Below are 23,373 nucleotides of genomic sequence, written 5' to 3'. Positions count from 1 at the left end.
ATGAGGGCAGCAAACTTCTTTGCAAAAGCATAAAAAATTCTTCAGAGTGGAAATAATCCCAAGCATCCATGTCTATCATATCCTACTTTATGATACCCTCCTAACTCCCACTTAATTCATGATCATGTTCATTAATTTTCTCTCCAGCACCCAGATTTTGGGGATTTATCCCTGGTGCAAACAATTTACCACATTGATTACATTAATTACTTTTCTGTCCGGTGTGTGTTCTTTTATGATACTGGAGATGACTGGGTCTTGCAAAGGCTTTACCACATTGATTACATTCATAAGGTTTCTCTCCAGTATGTGTCCTTTTATGATATTGGAGAGTACTGTGCTGTGCAAAGGCTTTACCACATTGATTACATTCATAAGGTTTCTCTCCAGTATGTATTGTTTTATGATATTGGACATCACTGTGACGGGCAAAAGCTTTACCACATTGATTACATTCATAAGGTTTCTCTCCAGTATGTGTTCTTTCATGATATTGGAGATTACTGCGCTGTGTAAAGGCTTTACCACATTGATTACATTCATAAGGTTTCTCTCCAGTATGCGTCATTTTATGTCTTCGGAGATGACTGCGCTGTGCAAAGGCTTTACCACATTGATAGCACTCATAAGGTTTCTCTCCAGTATGCGTCATTTTATGTCTTTGGAGATGACTGCGCTGTGCAAAGGCTTTACCACATTGATTACATTCATAAGGTTTTTCTCCAGTATGTGTTCTTTTATGATATTGGAGAGTGCTGTGCTGTGCAAAGCCTTTACCACATTGATTACACTCATAAGGTTTCTCTCCAGTGTGTGTTACTTTATGATATAGGAAAGTACTGTGACATGCAAAGGCTTTCCCACATTGACTGCATACATAAGGTTTCTCTCCAGTATGTGTTCTTTTATGATATTGAAAATTACTGCACTGTGCAAAGGCTTTACCACATTGATCGAATTCATAAGGTTTCTCTCCTGTATGTGTCATTTTATGTCTTTGGAGATGACTGGATCTTGTAAAGGCTTTACCACATTGATTACATTGATGAGGTTTCTCTCCACTGTGTGTTCTTTTATGACATTGGAGATGACTGGGTTTTGTAAAGTCTTTACCACATATATTACACTCACAGGGTTTCTCTCCACTATGACTTCTTACATGCCTGTAATGATAATTAGCACATGTGAAATCATTACCACATTTATTACTCTGATCAATCATGTAATCAATATGAATGATGTTTACAATTTCTCTAATGGTAAAGAAGCATCAGATCTTAAGGTTTTAGCTCTTTATATGTTCATGGTGTTCTCCCTCATTATGAGTTGTTCAATGGCTCATATTTATAACACCGTCTTTTTATATGATGTATTTAGCTATCTGAAGAAAGTTAGAAAGATTCTGATCTGTATAACACTGATTGTATTCATAGTTTTCCTCTAGTGTGAATTACAACACATGTGACTGGGAACCAGGACACACAGAAGAATTTCCAAATTCCTAGTACCCATAAAGATTTTTTACACTATGAGTTTTGGGATAATCCATGTAAAGCTAAAAAACCAACTAATTACAAATGTCTTTCAGATTCCTAATTTCTTTCAAAGGCAGAATACTACATATCTTCTTGTTTTAGAACAAAAATTTTATGTTTCTTCTTTACATATCCCTATGCTCACATGATTATTATCCATTCTGACACATGATATACCTAATAAAAGAATGATAAATGAAAGGTTTATGCATTGCATTCACACTGTTTGCATTTTTGTTTCTCATAACATGTGCAAGATGGACTAATGTTTCTCCACAACAATATTCTTGATTCTCATAAAATTCCCTCTCACCAAGCTGAACCATATTAGTACAAGAATATGAGTATCACCAAATTTTCTGTGGATGATTTTCTTATTAAAATGTTTTGGATATAAATTTATCACTATTCAATGTGCAGTTTCTAAATACTATGAGACGCTACCGATTGGCAGGTCCACAGCATAGCTCTAAAGAAGCTACTTATCAAATGGATACCCAAATCAGGTATCGGTCTTTGAGGTACATGGTTTTGTAAGAATATTATAATCATAGCTACAGTTAAAGGACTGTTACTTTACACTCTTGTTTTTTGCTGGAGATTCCATAAGATATTAAAATTTCCTCACAGCCAAATTGGTATCAGCTTGCACATGAAAATTACCTTTCATGTCTTCTAATCCTTTGAAAATGTTCTTCACGATGTTGGTCTTCCCAATTATAGCCTAAAATACAGTCCCAGAAATGAATGATATACTATTGGAAATTACGAAATAATCAAGGTACTGTGAATTTTCACTGCACCATGAAAGTTACAGTGAAAATTTAGTGAAACTGAATTATTCAGCTCAATCTTCACTATTCACAATTAAAATAAGAAATCATCAATTTCCAATAAACATTTGTTTCCTTTAGATTAAATAACAGTCTTACCTATAGCGTTGAGGTTCTGGTAGGTTTCCAACATCACATCTTTGTAGAGATTCTTCTGGGAAGGATCCAGCAAATTCCACTCTTCCTCGGTGAAGTTCACATGCACATCATCCAAAGTCACTGCATTCTAATATCCCATACATGTGTACAACACAAAGCATGATACTAGCATCAATGTAAAGAAAACACATGTTTCGGGCTGGAGAGATGGCTCAGCGGTTAAGAGCACTGACTGCTCTTCCGAAGGTCCTGAGTTCAAATCCCAGCAACCACATAGTGGCTCACGACCATCCATAACGAGATCTGAAACCCTCTTCTGGAGTGTCTGAAGACAGCTACAGTGTACTTGTGGATAATAAATAAATCTTTAAAAAAAAAAAAAAAAAAAAAAAAGAAAACACATGTTTCCTCGAAAACATATTCATATAATTTTGGCAATCCACTTATATTTTGACTCAGAATTTACAATCACTGTGTCATTTTAGAAGAAGCTTGAATTATAAAATTCATGTGTCTTGCTTTTGAACAATTTGAATAACATACAGCCCTGACAGGGAAATGCCAATTGAGATGGAAGTGCACAAGAAACATCCACAATACTGATCAGATATCTGAAAAATTGTATGAACAGTTACTAACTACAAGTCTGATGGGTAAACTGGGTGTATTTGCACATGTCCTTAGTCATAGAGGTACAGGCAGGTGTATGTCATACAGCTGGATGCTGGCATGGCCTATGTAATTTGTTCTATGAGACCAAAAGTTATATATTAAGACCCTTAATCCCTTCAAAAATCAACCAAGGAAACAAAAATGATAGAGAACTCACAGTTCTTTACTAAAAGTTCCCACCAAGAACTATACATTCACTTAAGATCTGTACTCATCTTGTACAAGCATGAAGTGCAACAGTTAAAACTATAACATTAATAAAATTTTATTAAAAGGCAATGCATGCTTAAACAGTTACAAATAAACAGATGAAACTATAATAATATAAATTTTGATCATAAATAAGCAATTTAAGGCAGGAGAAAGAGCTCAGCAGTGGAAAGCTCTATCTGGCCTTCCACATTGTGTTTGTTAATTTCTCAGATACACATGGGGACTAGCAACTACTAATTACCTCAAGATCAAGAATTCTGAGACCATCTTATGACAAGTGTAAAGAAGAAACATATGATATACATATTCCTATACATAGGCAAAATATTATTTATTCAAACATTTCAGAACAATCACAAGTGTGCGGAAGAACATCACACACCTGGAATCCAAGGACTCTGAAGACTCCGGTAGTATTGATGTAATGAACACATATCAACTTGAGAAATAGTATATAACCTATATATTTGGCCAAATTTCAAAGTGAAACATGAGGATTAAAAGTTGCACAAAAATATATACTTATTGTGCAAAAACATGTCAGGTGGCTTATGTGGTCTCTATGTCGACTATGAGGACAGGAAGAATTTCACAGAGAGAATTTGTGTTGAAAAACAAAAACAAAGGAATAAAATTAAAAATTAAGCCCCCGGGCTTGCAAAATAACTTAGCATTAATTGCAAATAGGGTTAAAGCATCTTATGTGATTCATGGAAAGAGTTTAAATATTAACTGTATGGAGCATGAGAAGAAAGCTGAAGGATCAGTTTCAACTACAACACAGTAGACACACAGAACAAAATGTTTCCCGCATAATAGAAAGTCAGGAACACACCTAGAGCACAGAATGATTGAATGCCCAATGAAAACTCGTCCAGCTAGAGACACATGGGGTTATCTGATGTCCTTATGGGCAATCTCCAATCCTTAACATTATTATGGATATAATGTTATGCTCCCAGACAGGAGACTTTCATATATGTCCAATGAGAGGCTTCACCCAGCAGCTGACTGAAATAGATACAGAGAACCAAAGTGAACAAGGAATGGACCTTGTAGATGCTTAAGGAAGAGTTGGGGAAGGATTGAAGGCCCTGAAGATGGTAGGAACTCCACAGGTAGTCTGGCAAACTCAACTAACCTATAAACTTGGGGACACTGAGAAACTGAGCCACCAACCAAATAGCAGACACAGGCTGGACTAAGGCTCCTGGCATATAATTAGCAGAAGTTCAGGTTAATCTTCATGAGGGTCCTCCATCAACTGGAACAGGCGGTGTCCCTGAAGCTGCTGCATATCTTTGGTATCTGTTCATTTAACTGTACTCCAATGTCTGGCCTCATTGGGAGAGGATGCATTTAGCCCAGCAGTCAATTGAAGCCCCACGTTTTGGGGATACCCAGGGGACCCAATGAACTGCATTCTGACCCTAGATGCTATAGGCTTATGTTTATCCTCTGATGAAAATGCATTCAGTCTACAGTGATCCTAATAGTCTGCAGGAGCTCCTCCACGGTTCAAATGTCTAAAGTGTCTTCTGACACTCAAGGCAATATCTAGAAAGTTGAATCTTTTAAAATCAGAAAGCATGTACTATCTTTCCAATATAAAATGGTACAGAATAAACCCTTCCTCTTTCAGTAGACAGGAGTGTACACTCCTTTTTCAACCACATGCCATGCCTGCCAGGAGAAAAGTTAGGCTTTCCATAAGATTCAGCACACTATTTATTATCCCACATGCAATTTACACAGCTCTACCTAACACTGTACAAAAACCAGAGGCAACATAACCTCTCTCCTGACTAAGTCTCCTTGTGGAATGTTAAGATCATAATTTCTTGCCTGAGACTTCTGCCAGCTTTCAACATGAGCAAGCATTCCCTCTTGAACATACCCACCAAACAGGTGAGTAAAATGGGAAAAAAACGCAGTCAACATTCTCTGAAAATACAGACAGCAAACAATACTTTGGGAATAAAATTACCACCTAAACAAGACAAACCCAGAGACAAGTATCTAGACATATCACCACAAACCCAGATACTTAGATATCAGCATAGGAATATAATTAGCATAAGCCAGGAAAATATGTCAACAAGAAATACAAGGTGTCCTGTCACAGCAGGTCCTCAAAAATTAAAACGTGCAAGAGTTCTGATACAAAAGAAGTTGTTTTGGGAAAGGAGAGGAGTGAGAAGCTGGGAAAGGGATAGGGGTGCACAAGAGGACCTGTGGACTGGAACACATATAGGGAGCAGAGAGCCTGGGATGAGAGTAGAGAAAGATTATAGCGGGGGATTGTGTAGAGAACAGAAACAGGGAACAAATATAGAGAGCAGCTGAAACTAGTGCTCCATGTATATAAAGCACACCTGACAACAGCAGCAGCTGATGGAGGCAGGTAATGACTTAAGCAGGAGCTCAGTCCCTGAGAGCAGGCCATTGAAATTGCTAGCACATGGACAACTACAGAGGCAAGGTTCACACACACTGAACAAGAAAGTAAGATAAATAGAATAAATGGACTTATTGGTCAAAAAATAATTTGTGTATAAAATTTTACTGGCAATAAATAATGAGGAACACCGCAATGTATCAAAAGCAAAGACTTCAATTGACTGTAATAAAAGAATATCAGCTCAAAGGTCAAGAAAATAGTTTTAATGAAATCTTACATGAATAATTTCTAAACTAAAGATAAAGATTCCTATTAAGGTACATGAAGCATCCAAAATACCAAATAGAGTGAAACAAAAAAAGTTTCCTTGCCACAAAATATCCAAAACACTATACATGTAAAGAAATATGAAAACTGCAATAAAAATGAAACAAAAACAAATCATAGGTTAAAATAGACCTATTAGTTTCATACCTGCCCTCTCAATGTGTAGTGTAAAACACAAAATGTTTTAGACATATCCTTCAGAATCAAGAAAAGCATCCATGATGCTTCTACAAGCAAACCAATGGTACAAATGATTTGGGAAGATCCAGCCTTGATAGTAATGATATTCAGAGGTCACCATCTTATTTAGCAAGTAAGAAGCATCACTAGAAACCGCACAGGTAGTCACATCTAGCTGATGTTTCCCATCCAACCACTGATCGGAGCCTGTACCTCAGCACCCTCTGATCAGCCACCTGTTCCTCCCCATTGTGGGAAGATATACTGTGCTTACCATGTTCAGATTTCAGGGCTTCCCCGAGGTCCCCTCACAGCACAACAGAGAACAGCAGAGCTCAGATCAGGAAACAGTGAACTATCCTGGTCTGCAAAGCCACAGGGAACTTGAAGAAAGGTACCTGGAAGATCACGCCTCTTTCTTTGAATGGCAGGTCTGGCTTGAGTTCTAGATTGGCCAGTAAGCCTTACCACTCCTTACAGTTAAAATGTGCCTCTAGTCCAGTGTGAAAATTTTTACAGATCTTAGGCGTGGATTGCACTCACTTAGCATTTGTGCCCTGCCTTGCAAGAGGACTTTCACACCAAGCAGCCCTATGGAAGGACCCCACTATTCCACCTCATGCTATTCAGCTGCCTGCGACTCTCCTTGTTAGCAATGACCCTGCACTTGACAGGACCTAAATTCAGACCTTCCTTGAGCTTTCCTCAGAGCACTTGCCTTCACCTTCATGTAATCAAGGTTAATAAGTTGCATAGCCCATTCCTCAGGTGCACTGAAGATATCAATCTGACTCACAAGGGGAAGGGTGCCCAGGCTATTAACTTTAAGTAGTGACTTTAGGAAACAAGAGTTTTCTTTTCTGGCTTCATGCTGGGCTCAGGGAAATTGCAGCTCTCTTTCGCTGGATGATAAGTCCTTGTTTGAAGTTTCCCTTGGCCTTGGCAGACAGCCATTATTAGAAGAAGAGGTCAGCTGTCTCTGAGACATTATAATAAATCTTCTTTCTACATACACAGAAAAATTCACCCTCTCTATGAGATATTTTGTTCTAGAGAATCTGTTCTAACACAACTGTGGATTTTTCCCCACCTTGCCATTGAGAAAGATGTGCTGACTATAAGTAGTGTTCCACACTGTTTGTCATCTGTTTCCTGGTTTTCTCCCGGGTATTATTCATATGAATAATATAGTAGAAGGGAATTGTATGAAGCCACATAGCAAACACATGTTTCCTAAAATCCCTCTTTAATGTTAAGAGCCTTGATTCTTAACTGGTCTTCTTCTTCTGATGGGCCAGCTTTATACCTCCAGTGGAAGCCATGTAACAGGTAATCCCCCTAGATATCAGAAAGAAGAAGGGAAAATGTTGTGCGGAATTCTCAAACAAGCTATGAAGTCAGGTCACGATGAGTGCAGGATCACTGCCCACAAAGGGGAAGAGAAAGCAGCTGAACACGACTGTGCTGGAGTGTCTGGGTAGATGGGTCTCTCACAGCCTGACTTACAGATCATGGAATACAGAGATATATCCTATACAATATACTATATAATATATACAAGATTACTCAGATCTGACACTCTGACCGAAGAGAACAAAACAGAATAATCTTGTTTTCCTGATCGCTGTCTGCAGCCATCATCTCCAAGCAAGACCATCCTGAGAACGTCCCTCCCGTCCTGAATTTCCACATGCTGAAGGTGACCCTGGAACTGCCTTCTAACAAGTTCATGCGGCCAAAGCCTAGGAAGAAAGTGGACATCTCAAGTCTTCTGCTGTCAACGTGATGGGCTGGCTCTTCTCTCCATCCTGACCCAGGTCTCCACAGCTAACACATTTGGAAATAAAGCACAGCACTTTCCCATTGTTCTGACACTGACAAATCTCAGTGGCTGAGACCTCTGGCTTTTGAAATGGAGGTGATAAACATTTGTGTCCCAGGAGCCCCTCAGCTTCTGTTCAGTAGAGGAAGAGCATTAACAGGAAGAAAAATACGGTTCCCCATGACATAAACAATACCTTGTCTGAATATTCTCGTGAATCCTGGAGAGTTCTAGACATCCCCTGTGATGTCACCAGTGACGTCACAGCACCCATTGCTCTCAGGGCTTTCAATTAGTCCCTAGAGAGTTCACCCATACTTATATCTGCAAGATGGAGGAGGAGTGTACTTGAGAGTGAGAATGGGGAGCTTAGAGAAATGAGAAAGTGAGGCCAAAGGAAGCTGGCTTTCCATCTCACTGTAAACCAGTGAGGAAGATGTGGTCCTGGGAAAGGCTCAGTGAGTCATGCAACAGTGATGTGAAAGATCCTGAAGTAGGCACACTTGAGCCTGGCTTCCCAGTAGTTGGTAACAGGAAATGCTGATGCAGTGAATTTAATGAATTTTCCTGACTATAATTCCTGAAAGGTGAGGATTCTAGTACATTAATTTGTCCACCCCAAAGACACAAAGTAGTTAGTCCAAAGCTATTATGTTTTGAATTTTTATATTTCCTGCTTACTGACCATGGGGGTGTAACCTGGGGTCAAGCGGAGTCCATAAAGAGTCAGGGAGGAAATATTTCCCAATTTATGTCAGTTCAACATTTTACCTCCAGTTTTCTTTTTTAGGTACAGGAGCTATGAGATTATAGTAACTCAGAGCAAATATTCTTTTTTTTTATTCGATATAATTTATTTACATTTCAAATGATTTCCCCTTTTCTAGCCCCCCACTCCCTGAAAGTCCCGTAAGGCCCCTTCTCTTCCCCTGTCCTCCCACCTACCCCTTCCCACTTTCCCGTTCTGGTTTTGCCGAATACTGCTTCACTGAGTCTTTCCAGAACCAGGGGCCACTCCTCCTTTCTTCTTGTAGCTCATTTGATGTGTGGATTATGTTTTGGGTATTCCAGTTTTCTAGGTTAATATCCACTTATTAGTGAGTGCATACCATGATTCACCTTCATGGGATTTTTATTTAGAATGTAGAAAGTAATCAATGTCTTTGAAGTTGAAAAATTGGACTTTAACACAGATCTTTTTGAGTTTGAAAGACACAATCCTTTATCTGAATATGGAGCAAGAAAGACACAGAATTTTGTGATCATTTTTGTTATCATGAAACAGGGTTTCTCTGTAAGACCACTGGCTGTCCTGAAACCAAAATTTTAGATCAGGCTACTCACAGATTTCCACCTGCATGATTCACTCCCACAGTGCTTGGATTAAAGGCATGTGTCAACACACCCAGCAGAAGACACTCAGATTTAATCCAGAGATTCAGTCTGGAACACACACCTTTAATCTGGGCCACACCTTCATCCTGAGGCCTATATAAGTACACAGAGGAAGAAAGCTTTCACATTGCCTGCTTGCTCCCTCCTAGATAGCAAGTTTTATTACTTCGCTGGCTTAGAGCTTCCTTCTCTGTTATTCCATCTTCTACTAAAGACCAGCAGAGATTTCCAGCCTCAGGAACTGAGAACTTCTGAATTCTTGGACTTTGCTTCCTATACATCTGTTGTGGAATAAGGCAGACTGCATCCTGTAAGTCATTCTAATATACCCCCTCTCAGGAAAGATAGAGTGATTGCGAGATCATTCTATGTGATCTTTTACTCTTTAAAGTAGGCTCCCCAAGGAGATTTGCTTGTCCATGAACACTTTACCCTTTGCCTTTCTCATCAATCGCCTATAATGGTTAAGTCTTGAAAATTGCATCCAGAGTGATAGGATCTTAATTTAAGAAGCTTTGTGCTGTTTTTTTTTTCCCCTGCTTCTTTTGTCTTTTGAGCCTAGGTCAGAGGACTAAATGGTGTTTTTTAAAGAGGTTTTCAGGCAGTCTTAGGAAATCTGGTTCTCATGTGTGCTGGGCCATAAGATAACCACCACAGAGGAAGCAACCTTGAGAACCTTGAGAAACATTTAACCTTCTTGCCAGCCTCATTTTCTGGCCAGGCTCCTTCTCTGGCGAGAAGAATAGAGACCACAGAGTTGGTATTTCTCTGTGTAACCATGGCTGTTCTGAAAATCACTTTTACTTAATTAACCACAAATTATGCAAAATCCAAAACTTAAGGACACAACTTCAAGGGATTTGTTGTTTAATTTGTAGAAGGTAATCAGTTCGTTGAAGTAGGAACACTCCAATTCAATGCAGATCTCTTTGAGCTTGAAAGACACAGGCCTTTCATCTTGATAAGGAGCAAGAAAGCTACATAACTGTGTCATTGTGATTGTTATTGTTTCTATGAGCCCGGGTTTGTCTGCAATACCACTGGCTGTTTAGGAACGCACTTTGTAGACCAGGCTACACACAGAGATCCAGCTTCATGATTCACTGTGATAGTGCTTGGATTAAAGGCATAAGTCACCACACCCAGCAGCAGACACTCACCTTTAATCCAGAGATTGAATCTGGAACACACACCTTTAATCGGGGCCACACCTTCATCTTGAGGCCTACATAAGAACACTGAGGAAGCAATTTTTCACATTGCACACTTGATCACTCCTAGCTAGCAAGTCTTATTACTTAGCTGACATTAGAGCTTTCTTGTCTGTGGTTCCAGCAATTACTGAAGAGGAGCTGAGACATCCAACCTCAGGAACTGAGATCTTCTGGATTCATGGACTTGGCTTCCTATCCAGCTGTTGTGTGAAAAGGCTGACTGCATTCTGTAAGTCATTCTAATATATCACATTTCAGGAAAGGGCACTTTCTACATTGCCTGTCTATTCAGTTGACTATAATGATTGTAATAACTATAGACAATTGCATCCATAGTGAAAGTATTTTCACTCCTTTTTTGTTTGTTTGTTTTGTTTCTTGAGGTTTAGGTGGAGGCCTAGGTTTTCCTGTGTAGCCCTAGCTGTCCTTAATCATGGTCTGACAACCAGTGTGTCCTTGAGATCAGAGATCCACCTTTCTATGCCTCTGTTCCCAGATCTGCTCTTTTCCCATAGGTGCTGGGAATAATGTTTTATACCACCAACCTGGGCAGAAACTTGCCTTCTTATACAATGCCAATAGCTGCTAGGATAGAGGGTTTAAAACCCAGATTCGTGCAGTGTAATGGTGGGGAGTGTATAATTAATTTACTGGAACCTTCTCTGGAGGTCAGGTACTTGGTCTTAGTGGTCCAGGGATAAAGCCAAGGCAATGAAGCGGTTCTGTTTAAGTTTTTTTTTCAAAAATACATCAGATTCTGAAGAGCATCGACTACCAAGTACACGTGTCTTGCCAGCCCTGAGTACAAGATCTTGCACATCTGTGCCACTTTCTTTCTGTGGAGAGCCAAACCTCTGCTCTGAGGACAGCTGGACTATTGAATCAGATTCTTACTCCTCAACCTGTGTATTTCAGATCTTGGACTACTTGAGATACCGCCACATAATGGATCGTGACATGAGAAAAGCCACAGAGGTCTTCCAGAGTCAGAGTCAGAGGAAGCCACAAGTGTCCCTAGGAGACATGGCCAACGACAAAGATAGGGAGGAACCAGAACGACACTCACATAGCCTGATCAGAGAGAAAGGCCTGGAACTTGAGACCTGTGATGGTGGGGACAGCACTGACCAGGACCCTGCTTCTGATAGTCCCAGATGCCTAGGCTGCTGGGCACAGCTTCCAGAAGTGTGGGCAGAGGAGGAGGAGGAGGAGGAGGAGGAAGAGGAGAAAGAAAAAGAGGAGGAGGAAGGGGAGGCAGCAGAGGAGGAAGAGGAAGAGGAAAAAGAAGAAGAAGAAGAAGAGGAGGAGGAGGAGGAAGAGGAAGAGGAGGAGGAAGAGGAGGAGGAGGAAGAGGAGGAGGAGGAAGAGAAAGAGGAGGAGGAGGAAGAGGAGGAGGAGGAGGAAGACGAGGAGGAAGAAGAGGAGGAGGAAGAAGAGGAGGAGGAGGAGGAGGAGGAGGAGGAGGAGGAGGAGGAGGAGGAGGAGGAGGAGGAGGAGGAGGAGGAGAAAAAGCTACCCAGATCTCTGTTTGGAGCCCAGGAACACTGATGCATTCTAAGACTTGCAATTAGGGGAACTTGTGTCAGCTGCTCTGATAGCTGTGTCAGAAAAGGCACACACAGGACAGTTGTGTCTTTGCAGCCATCTGATGTTTGTTTCTTTATTTGTTTACAGCTCTCTTAATAAAAGTGTTTAAAACCTGGAAGTTTACATTCGTCTTAAAATGACCCAAGGGAAAAGATGAAGAGTGTATTGGACACACATGAGGATACTCTACAGTTTCCTAATGCTGGTTACATGAGTAACAGGTGTATTTTTTTAAAGGAAGTCCTAAGAGGGACCTCAGGCATCCATTTTCTCATGTGCGATGGGCCATAAGATAACCGGCACACAGCAGACAAACTTCTGCTGAATCAGCATGAATGATGACAGATCTAACAATATGCTTCCACTCCAAATTTATCTAGCGGCCACCTGCAACTTCCATTTTAGACCTTCTTTCTTCTTTATAGCATAGGCTAGCCCTGAACTCAGATTCACATTGCCTTGCCTCTCCACAAAATGGATAAGAGGTCTGTGACACCACAGGTGTCACATTCTACACAGGTGAATTTTTCTATTTTTACCAAATTCCAGAGCACATTTCTGCATCAAATTTGTAGTGCTGGACCTAACACAGAAAACCAAGCCACCTAGCCTTGAGAGGGTGTCTTTTATGTGCTTCCAGTCTTGGAAGTGCTTCTCATTTTATAAGCCTTACTTTACCGCTTATTCTTCCAAGAAGTCTAGCCTCTCAGCAGGAAATGTATCTAAGGTAGGTATGTTCACGCAGGCAGGTGGATCCCTGTGAGTTCCAGGTCAGTCTGATTTGCACAGAAAATTCTAGGGCAGACAGGGATGTATAGTGAGAGAAACAAATGAATGATGGATGGGTCTGAATGGCCTTCCTTGCTGCATTTGTGGAGTATAAAAAAAGCAGCTGTGTAAAATAGTGCTCAGCAACTGGCAGAGTCAGCTATGCTCTTTCTCCTGGGATTTCACCTGCACAAGACAATGCCTGGGAAGTTAGTAGCTCTCACTCTGCAGCCCACCCTTTCCCTCCAGTGCCAACTGTGTTCTCTACACCATGCTGAGGATGTGGGTGTGAGTATTCAGGCATGTTCAACATCCACTGTGATTCCAAGATAGTGGTTTTGTACTTTCTTGGACTGTGGTTTTCAGTTTCATCAGTTCAGTATTTCCAGAAAATTTAAGGCATCTTTTCCCCACCCCCCAGAAAGACCTAAGCTGTGAAGTAAGTCATGTCCCAGGCTAGAGAGTGATCACACAGCTGTGAGCGTGAGGAGGACAATTAAGTAGCATCCCCTTCCTTTCCAACTCAGGAGTACAGGAAGGGTTTTACCACTCAGAAAAAGAATTCAGCATTCATACTTTTAGAAATATATCCATCAAGAAAACAGAGAAAAGTAGGCAGGATTTTATGGGTATTTGGATGGGCATTCAGGGAAGCAAGCTGCTGTCCATTTAAAAGATAGTTCTGGTCCCTGCCAGTAGATTTTATTCTGAAAAACTGTTCTACAGAAAATCAGACAGGACAATCAAGGAGACACAGAAAAAACACAAACAAAAACAAAAACAAAAGAAAATTTACTTTACTGTAGATCTCAGGTATGCAGATCTCATCTGACTCACCATGGTCCTTAGAGTTCCAGACCCTTTCTGTCTTAGTCAGGGTTTCTATTCCTGCACAAACATCATGACCAAGAAGCAAGTTGGGGAGGAAAGGGTTTATTCAGGTTACACTTCCAAATTGCTGTTTATCACCAAAAGAAGTCAGGACTGGAACTCAGGTCAGGAAGCAGGAGCTGATGCAGAGGCCATGGACGGATGTCCCTTATTGTCTTGCTTCCCCTGGCTTGCACAGTTTGATCTCTTATTGAATCTAAGAATACTAGCCCAGAGTTGGTACCACCCACAAGGCACCCCCATCACTAATTGAGGAAATGCTCCACAGCTGGATCTCATGGAGGCACCACCCCAGCTGAAGCTCTTTTATCTGTGTTAACTCCAGCCTGTGTCAAGTTGACACAAAAAACAGCCAGTACACCCTCTAAGTCAGGCATCTCTAAACTGAAAAACCCCAGAGGCTGCTCTTGTTGACAGATTAGCCATGTCTACATCCTATCTGACAACTACCCTAAGCTGTTCCACTCCTGTGCATGTGGAACTCAGGGGCATCCTAGAGTGGGACAGGATGATTAGCTGTCTCAGTTGCTGCTTTGCATTGTGTCTGATTCCTTCCCTGATCTGACCAGCTCAGAGACCTTTCCTGTAAGTCTATTAGCATAAGGATTTATTTTCTTGTCCTGACAGTTGCTACCAATCTTCACCATTTCTCTGCATAGAGACTTCCCCACATTGCCAAGCAAGGATGCTTAGGCTATTAAAAAAACAAACAAACAAACTAGAAAAAAATTAGTGACCTTTCTACCTCTAGTGTGTTAGGATTAAATGTGTGCACAACCGTGTCTTCCTCTGCAAATCCTTGTTATTTGATTACAAACCTTAAAGTCCTTTGCTGTTCCTCGGACCCCATGAGCCTGATTTGGTGGATGTGGCAGTCAACCTTATACATTAAAGACATAGATTAAAGGGAAGTGTTTTGGCTTGCCTAGACCTGATCATCTGTCACTTCTTGGTTGCCTGTTTTGAAGATCTATAATCAGATTGTTCCTTTCTTGTCATTATAAGCTGCAGGTCAATTACCACATTCACAATCCCCCCAACCGTGCCCACCCATTTTTACCCACACTTCCACTCTGCCCTCTTCTAGAGAACAATATAAGAAATCCTAGTGGGTGGGGCACTCTTTTGTCCCTACCAAGCCTGTTTGTTTCCACATCCCAAACCTAATGAAACTCCACACAGAGAAATTTCACTGACTTAATTAGTGAACATTTCCTACCACAATTTTGAATCCTGATTTTGACACTGAAATACAATTACACAGGTGGTTGAGAGAAAATATTTTAATTATGTACATTTTCCATCAGAATGCAATGATTCTACATAGATTTAAGGAAAAGTTCTTCAACATATCAATTGAACAGTCAGGAGGACAAAATAAAGAGACTTCAAGGCTCCTGGGCATGTGGGGCAAAATCCCAGCTCATAAATCCACAGAGGCAGCATGAGTCTCTTGCTCAGTTTTGCTCTGGCTCGTCCCAGTTAATATATTGATGGATTCAAGGTGTTTGCTCTGTACAATGCTTGGGTGTCTTTCCTTTCCAGGTTCCTCTCTCACTAAGGCTCAGTTTTTAGTCATTTTGGGGAGCTACCTTGGCTCCAGAATTCACCTGGGGCAAGCATGTCTCCACCGCTGTTGGAGCTGTCATCTTCTGCCTGGTTCAGAGCCCATTGAACCTTCTCCTGGAAGTGGCTCCTACTTCTTGAGGACCCCAAAGTCTCTCTGAACTCTCAGCCATTGGCTCCTATCCATGTGGCTCTCTACATTGTTTCTGCTCCCTCTCTTCTCCAAATGTAGATTCATCCAGCAGTGTGGCTATGCTGGGGTTCCCAGGCCCACAGCACCAGGGGTGCTCACAGGAGGGATGACTTAGGGCCTCAAAATTATCCATTGCCCAGGCCCAGGCCTGTTCTTGGGTCTTGGCTGGAGGCATGTGGGGCTCTGGGTGGTCCTTCCTTCCAGGAAGCTCTTCCAAGGGTGATGCAGAAGCCATAGCTTCAGCTTCTCAACCAAGTAGCAGAGTTTAGCAGGTGACTTTCTCCAGCTTACAATCTGAGAAAATTTAATCAGATAATTAACATATGTTTATCTGTTATATTGTATCCTGTATGTTTCTCCTTATAATATGCATTTAATATATTTACCTCAGGAGTGGTGGCAGATTTATCCTATATATTACTAGCATCAACAGTTGCGGGTACTAAATCTATAGAGATAAATTTATCAAATACATTCAATTGATATCTGTTTTATGATATCTGCTTTGTGTATTTTGCCTATATACAAAGACAGAATGGCATTGCAGTGACTGTGGATGTAGCTCAATAGCTCAATGGCAAACACAGAGGAAGAGACCTTATTGTCATCACCTCAGGGATCCTTCTCCAATATTGACCATATAATGGATCCCAAATCAACAGATACCAGAAAATTGAAATGACACCTTGTACCTTGTCAAAGCACCATGGGTTAAAGCTGCCCTGCAACAACAGCAGAAACAACAAACAGAAAGTCTACACAACTCTCTGCTCACTGATCTCTGGGTCAGGGAAGATATAAAGAAAGAAATTTAGTTCTTTCTAGAATGCAATTAAAATGAAGGCACATTTATGAGACACCCTGCAGAAGACACTCACCTTTAATCCAGAGATTGAATCTGGAACACACACCTTTAATCTGGGCCACACCTTCATCCTGAGGCCTACATATGAACACAGAGGAAGCAATTTTTCACATTGCACGCTTGCTATCTCCTAGCTAGCACGTCTTATTACTTAGCTGGCATTAGAGCTTTCTTGTCTGTGGGTCCAGGTTTTACTGAAGAGGAGCTGAGACATCCAGCCTCAGGAACTGAGAACTTCTGGATTCTTGGACTTGGCTTCCTATCCAGCTGTTGTGTGAAAAGGCTGACTGCATTCTGTAAGCCATTCTAATATATCCCATTTCAGGAAAGGGCACTTTCTACATTGCTTGTCTATTTAGTTGACTATAATGCTTATAATAACTCTAGACAATTGCATCCACAGTGAAAGAATGTTCAGTCCTTTTTTGTTTGTTTGTTTTGTTTCTTGAGGTTTGGGTGGAGGCCTAGGTTTTCCTGTGTAGCCCTAGCTGTCCTTAATCATGGTCTGACAACCAGTGTGTCCTTGAGATCAGAGATCCACCTTTCTCTGCCTCTGTTCCCAGATCTGCTCTTTTCCCATAGGTGCTGGGAATAATGTTTTATAGCACCAACCTGGGAAGACCCATGCCTCCTTATGCAATGCCAATAGCTGCTAGGATAGAGGGTTTAAAACTCAGATTCATGCAGTATAAGTGTTGGGAGGGTATAATTAATTTACTGGAATCTGCTCTGGAGGTCAGGTACTTGCACTCAGTGGTAAAGGGATAAAGCCAAGGCAATGAAGCGGTTCTGTCTCAGTTTTCTCAAAAATACATCAGATTCTGAAGAGCATCGAGTACCAAGTACATGTGTCTTGCCAGCCCTGAGTACAGGATCTTGCACATCTGTGCCACTTTCTGTCTGTGGAGAGCCAAACCTCTGCTCTGAGGGCAGCTGGACTGTTGAATGGGATACTTACTCCTTTCCCTGTGTATTTCAGATCTTGGACTACCTGAGATACCGCCACATAATGAATCGTGACATGAGAAAATCCACAGAGGTCTTCCAGAGTGAGAGTCAGAGGGAGGCACAAGTGTCCCCAGGAGATGTGGCCAAAGATGAAGATAGGGAGGAGTCAGACCGACCCTCACCTAGCCTCCTCAGGGAGAAAGGCCTGGAACTTGAGACTTATGATTGTGGGTACAGCACTGACCAGCATCTTGCTTCTGACAGCCCCAGATGCCTATATTGCTGGGCGTTGTTTTCAGGGGAGCGGGAAGATGAGGAGGAGGAAGTGGAAGAAGAGGAAGAAGGGGAAGTAGAAGAAGAATAAGAGGAAGGAGCAGAGAAAGAAAAAGAAACGGAGGAAGAGGAAGAGGAAGAAGAGGAAGAAGACGAAGAAGAGGAAGTAGAAGAAGAAGAAGAGGTAGAAGAGGAGAAAGAAAAAGACACAGAGGAAGAGGAAGAGGAAGAGGAACAAGAAGATGAAGAAGAAGAAGAAGACGAAGAAGAAGAAGGAGGAGAAGAAGAAGAAGAAGGAGGAGGAGAAGAAGAAGAAGAAGAAGAAGAAGAAGAAGAAGAAGAAGAAGAAGAAGAAGAAGAAGAAGAAGAAGAAGAAGAAGAAGAAGAAGAAGAAGAAGAAGAAGAAGAGAAAACGCTACCCAAATCTCTGTTTGGAGTCCAGGGTATCAAAGACATGCAATGAGGGGATCCTCTGTCAGCTGTTCTGACAGCTGTGTCAGAGAAAGCACGCACAGGACAGTTGTGTCTTTGCAGCCATCTGACTTTTGTTTCTTTGTTTGTTTACAGCTACCTTAATAAATGTGTTTAAAACCTGAAAGTGTACATTCTTCTTAAAATGGCCCAAGGGAAAAGATGAAGGATCAATTGGACACACACAAGGATACTCTATTGTTTCCTAATATTGGTTACATGAGTCACTGCTGGATTGTTTTAAAGGAACTTAGGCATCCATATTCCCATGTGCGCTGGGCTATAATATATCCAGCACACAGCAGACAACCTTCAGCTGAATCAGCATGTATGAGGACAGATCTCCCAATGTGCTTCCACTCCAAATTAATTTAGGGGACATCTGCAACTTCCATTTCAGATCTTCTTACTTCTGTATAACATAGGCTAGCCCTGAACTCAGAATCACGTTGTCTTGCCTCTCCACGAAAGGGATAAGAAGTCTGTGACACCACTTCTACACAGGTGAATCTTTCTACTTTTACCAATTTCCAGAGCACATTTCAGCATCAAATTTGTAGTGCTGGACCTAACACAGAAAACTGAGCCACCTAGCCTTGAGAGGGTGTCTTTTACCTGCTTCCAGTCTTGGAAGTGCTTCTCAATTTATAAGCTTTACTTTACCTCTTGGTCATCCAGAAATTCTAGCCTCTCAGCAGGAAATGTATCTAAGGTATGTATGTTCATGCAGGCCGTTGGATCCCTGTGAGTTTCAGGTCAGTGTGATTTGCACAGACAATTCTAGGACACACAGGGCTATATAGTGAGAGTAATAAATGGATGATGGATGGATCTGAATGACAGTCCTTGCTGCATTTGTGGGGTATAAAAGGAAGCATCTGTGTAAAACAATGCTCAGGAACTGGGATAGTCAGCTATGCTCTTCTCCTGGCATTTCACCTGCACAAGACAATGCCTGGGAAGTTAGTAGCTCTCACTCTGCAGCCCACCCTTTCCCTCCAGTGACAACTGAGTTCTCTACACCATGCTGAGGATGTGGGTGCTAGTACTCAGGCATGCCCAACATCTGCTGTGATTCCAAGATCGTGGTTTTGTACTTTCTTGGAATGTGGGTTTCAGTTCTGACTTTTCATTATTGCCAGGAATTTTAAGTCATCTTCTTCCCCCCTACCCCCAGAAAGACCTAACCTGTGAAGTAAGTCATGTCCCAGGCTAGAGAGTGATCACACAGCTATCAGCGTGAGGAGGACATTTATGTGGCATCCCTTTCCTTTCCAACTCAGGAGTACAGGAAGGGCTTTACCACTCAGAAAACAAATTCAGCATTCAGACTTCTTGTAGAAATATATCCATCAAGAAAACAGAGAATAGTAGGCAGGACTATTATGGGCATTTGGAATGCATTTGGATGGGCATTCAGGGAAGCAGATATATTCCATTTAAAAGATAGTTCTGGTCCCTGCCAATATATTTCATTCTGAAAAAACTGTTCTACAGTAAATCAGCCTGGACAATCAAGGGGACACAGAAAAAACGCAAACAAAAACAAAAAGAAAAGAAGATTTACCTTACTGTACATCTCAGGAATGCAGATCTCAGCTGACTCACCACGGTCCTTGGATTTCCAGACCATTTCTGTCTTAGTCAAAGTTTCTATTCCTGCATAAACATCTTGACCAAGAAGCAATTGGGGAGGAAAGGGTTTATTCAGCTTACACTTCCATGCTGCTGTTTATCACCAAAGGAAGTCAGGACTGGAACTCAAGCAGGTCATGAAACAGGAGCTGATGCAGAGGCCATGGAGGGATATTTATTACTGGCTTTCTTCCCCTAGCTTGTTCAGCTTGATCTCTTACTGAACCTAACAATACCACTCCAGAGTTGGTACCATCCACAAGCCCCTGCCCCCTTGATCACTAATTGAGAAAATGCTCCACAGCTGGATGTCATGAAGGCACTTTCCAAGCTGAAGCACCTTTCTCTGTGATGACTCCAGCCTATGTTAAGTTGACAAAAAAAAAAAAAAAAAAAAAAAAAAAAAAAAAAAAAAACAGCCAGTACACCTTCTAAGTCAGGCATCTCTGAACTATCAAATCCCAGACACTGCTGTTGTTGACAGATTAGCCATGTCTACATCCTTTCTGACAACTACCCTAAGCTGTTTCACTCCTGTGCATGTGTTAATCAGTGGCAACCTAGAGTGGGACAGGATGATTAGCTGTCTCAGTTACTGCTTTACATTGTGTCTGATTCCTTTCCTGATCTGACCAGCTCAGAGACCTTTCCTGTAAGTCTATTAGCATAAGGACTTATTTCCTTGTCCTGACAGTTGCTACCAATCTTCACCATTTCTCTGCATACAGACTTCCCCACATTGCCAAGCAAGTGCTTGGGCTATTTCAAAAAAAAAAAAAAATAGATAAAAAACAACTAGTGGCCTGTCTACCTCTATTGTGTTAGGATTAAATGTGCGCACAACTGTGTCTTCCTCTGCAAATCCTTGTTATTTGATTACAAACCTTAAAGTCCTTTGCTGTTCCTCGGACCCCATGAGCCTGATTTGGTGGCTGTGGCAGTCAACCTTATACATTAAAGACATGGATTAAAGGGAAGTGTTTTGTGCTTGCCTAGACCTGATCATCTGTCACCTCTTGGTTGACAGTTTGGAAGATCTATAATCAGATTGTTCCTTTCTTGTCATTATAAGCTGCAGGTCAATTACGACACTCACCATCCCCCCAACCCCGCCCACCCACTTTTACCCACATTTCCACTCTGCCCTCTTCTAGAGAACAATATAAGAAATCCTAGTGGGTGGGGCACTCTTTTGTCCCTACCAAGACTGTTTGTTTCCATGGCCCAAACCTAACGAAACTCCACACAGAGAAATTTCTCTGACTTGATTAGTGAACACTTCCTACCACCGATTAGAATGCTGATTTTGACACTGAAATACAATTACACAGGTGGCTGAGAAAAAATATTTTAATTATGTACATTTTCCATCAGAATGCAATGATTCTACATAGATTTAAGGAAAAATCCCTCAACATATCAATTGAACTGTCAGAAGGGCAAAATAAACAGACTTCAAGGCTCCTGGGCATGTGGGGCACAGTCCCAGCTCATAAATCCACAGAGACAACATGAGGCTCTTGTTCAGTTTTGCTTTGGCTCCTCCCAGGGAATATATTGAAGGATTCAAGGTGTATGTTCTGTACAATGCTTGGGTGTCTTTCCTTTCCAGGTTCCTCTCTCACTAAGGCTCTGTTTTTAGTTGTTTCTGGGAACTGCCTTGGCTCCAGAATTCACCTGGGTCAAGCATGTCTCCACCGCTGTCTGATCTGTCATCTTCTGCCTGGTTCAGAGCCCATTGAACCCTTCTGGAAGTGGCTCCTACTTCTAGAGGACCCCAAAGACTCTCTGAACTCTCATCCATTGGCTCCTCTCCATGTGGCTCTCTAGAGCGTTTCTGTCCCCTCTCTTCTCCACATGCAGCTTCATCCAGCAGTGTGGCTATGCTGGGGTTCCCAGGCCCACAGCACCAAGGGTGCTGGCAAGAGGGATGACTCAAGTCTTCAAAATTATCCATTGCCCAGGCCCATGCCTGTTCTCGGGTCAGGTCTGGAGGCATGTAGGGCTCTGGGTGGTCCTTCCTTCCAGGCAGCTCTTCCAAGTGTGATGCAGAAGCCATAGCTTCAGCTTCTCAACCAAGTAGCAGAGTTTAGCAGGTGACTTTCTCCAGATTAAAATCTGAGAAAATTTGAAAAGATAATTAATAATATTTATCTGTTATATTATATTCTGTATATTTCTCGTTGTAATATGTATGTAATATATTTACCTCAGGACTGGTGGAAGATTTAGGCTACATATTACTAGTATCAACAGGTGAGGCTGCTAAATCTATAGAGATAAATTTATCAAATGCATTCAACTGATATCTGTTTTATGATATCTGCCTTGTGTATTTTGCCTGTCTTCAAAGACAGAATGGCATTTCAGTGACTGTGGATGTAGCTCAATGTCAAACACAGAGGAAGAGACCTTCTTCTCATCACCTCAGGGATCCTTCTCCAATATTGACCATATAATGAATCCCAAATCAACAGATGTCAGAAAATTGAAATGACACCTTGTATCTTGTCAGAGCACCATGAGTTAAAGCTGCCCTGCAACAACAGCAGAAACAACAAACAGAAAGTCTACACAACTCTCTGCTCACTGATCTCTGTGTCAGGTAAGAAATAAAGGAAGATATTCAGTTCTTTCTAGAACACAATTAAAATGAAGGCACATTTATGAGACACAATGAAAATAGTCCTAAATTCATAGTACAATGCCTACATAAAAAAGCAGAAAGTTCTCATATCGACGACATATAAGTCATAGTAGTTAGGATTCTCTAGAGTCACAGAGCTTATGGAATGTCTCTATAAATGAAGGAAATTAATTGTAATGACTTACAGTCTGCAATCCAAACAACCCAAAAATTGGCAACTGTGAATGGGAAGTCCAATAGTCTAGTAGTTCCAGCTGATATTCTGTGCAAGCTGGAATACTGAAGAGGTAGTTTGCAACACATGTGTTTGCAAGTCACTGCAAGCCAGCAGAGAGTGACTCCTCCTTCCCCGTCTTTATACAGGCCTCCAGCAGGAGGTATGGCTCAGATTAAAGGTGAGTGCAACCAGGTTTGGATCTAGAACTTGCATTGTCCCAGGCTGACTTTGATCTCAGAGAACTGATTGTCTAAGTCTCCCAGGATTAAAGGCATGGCCTTTTTTGCCTGGGGCTAAGCTTTGCATGGTCACTTGGCTTCAAGATCTTTCTGCTAAGATCTAGCTCAGAAGTCTCTGCCTTCCAGCCTCAAGACCTGGATAACAGGTGTGGCCTCTACTTCTGGATTATCCTTCATTTCGCACATAGTCAAGTTGACAGCCAGGAATAGCCATCACAATAAAACACCTGAAAGCTCTAGGAAAAGGGGAAGAATCAAGCTTCCCAAAGAGGAGTAGAAGGCAGGAAATAATCAAAATTGGGGCTGAAAGGGATCAGTTAGTAACAAATAAAACAATGAAAATAATCAATCAAACCAAGTGCTGGTTCTTTGCGAAAATCAA

The 23,373-nt window shown here is 41.5% G+C and overlaps 1 pseudogene; it reads right to left on the bottom strand.

Moving 5' to 3' along the window:
• Positions 1–214: 214 nt before the first annotated feature.
• LOC127672895 (zinc finger protein 709-like) overlaps positions 215–23,373 on the bottom strand; it is a 184,268-nt pseudogene continuing 161,109 nt past the window's right edge.

This window comes from Apodemus sylvaticus, chromosome 22, assembly GCF_947179515.1.
Source record: "Apodemus sylvaticus chromosome 22, mApoSyl1.1, whole genome shotgun sequence".
In the NCBI taxonomy this organism is placed as follows: Eukaryota; Metazoa; Chordata; class Mammalia; order Rodentia; family Muridae; genus Apodemus; species Apodemus sylvaticus.
The sequence above is the reverse complement of the archived record's forward strand: the minus strand, read 5'-3'. Positions and strand labels throughout refer to the sequence as shown.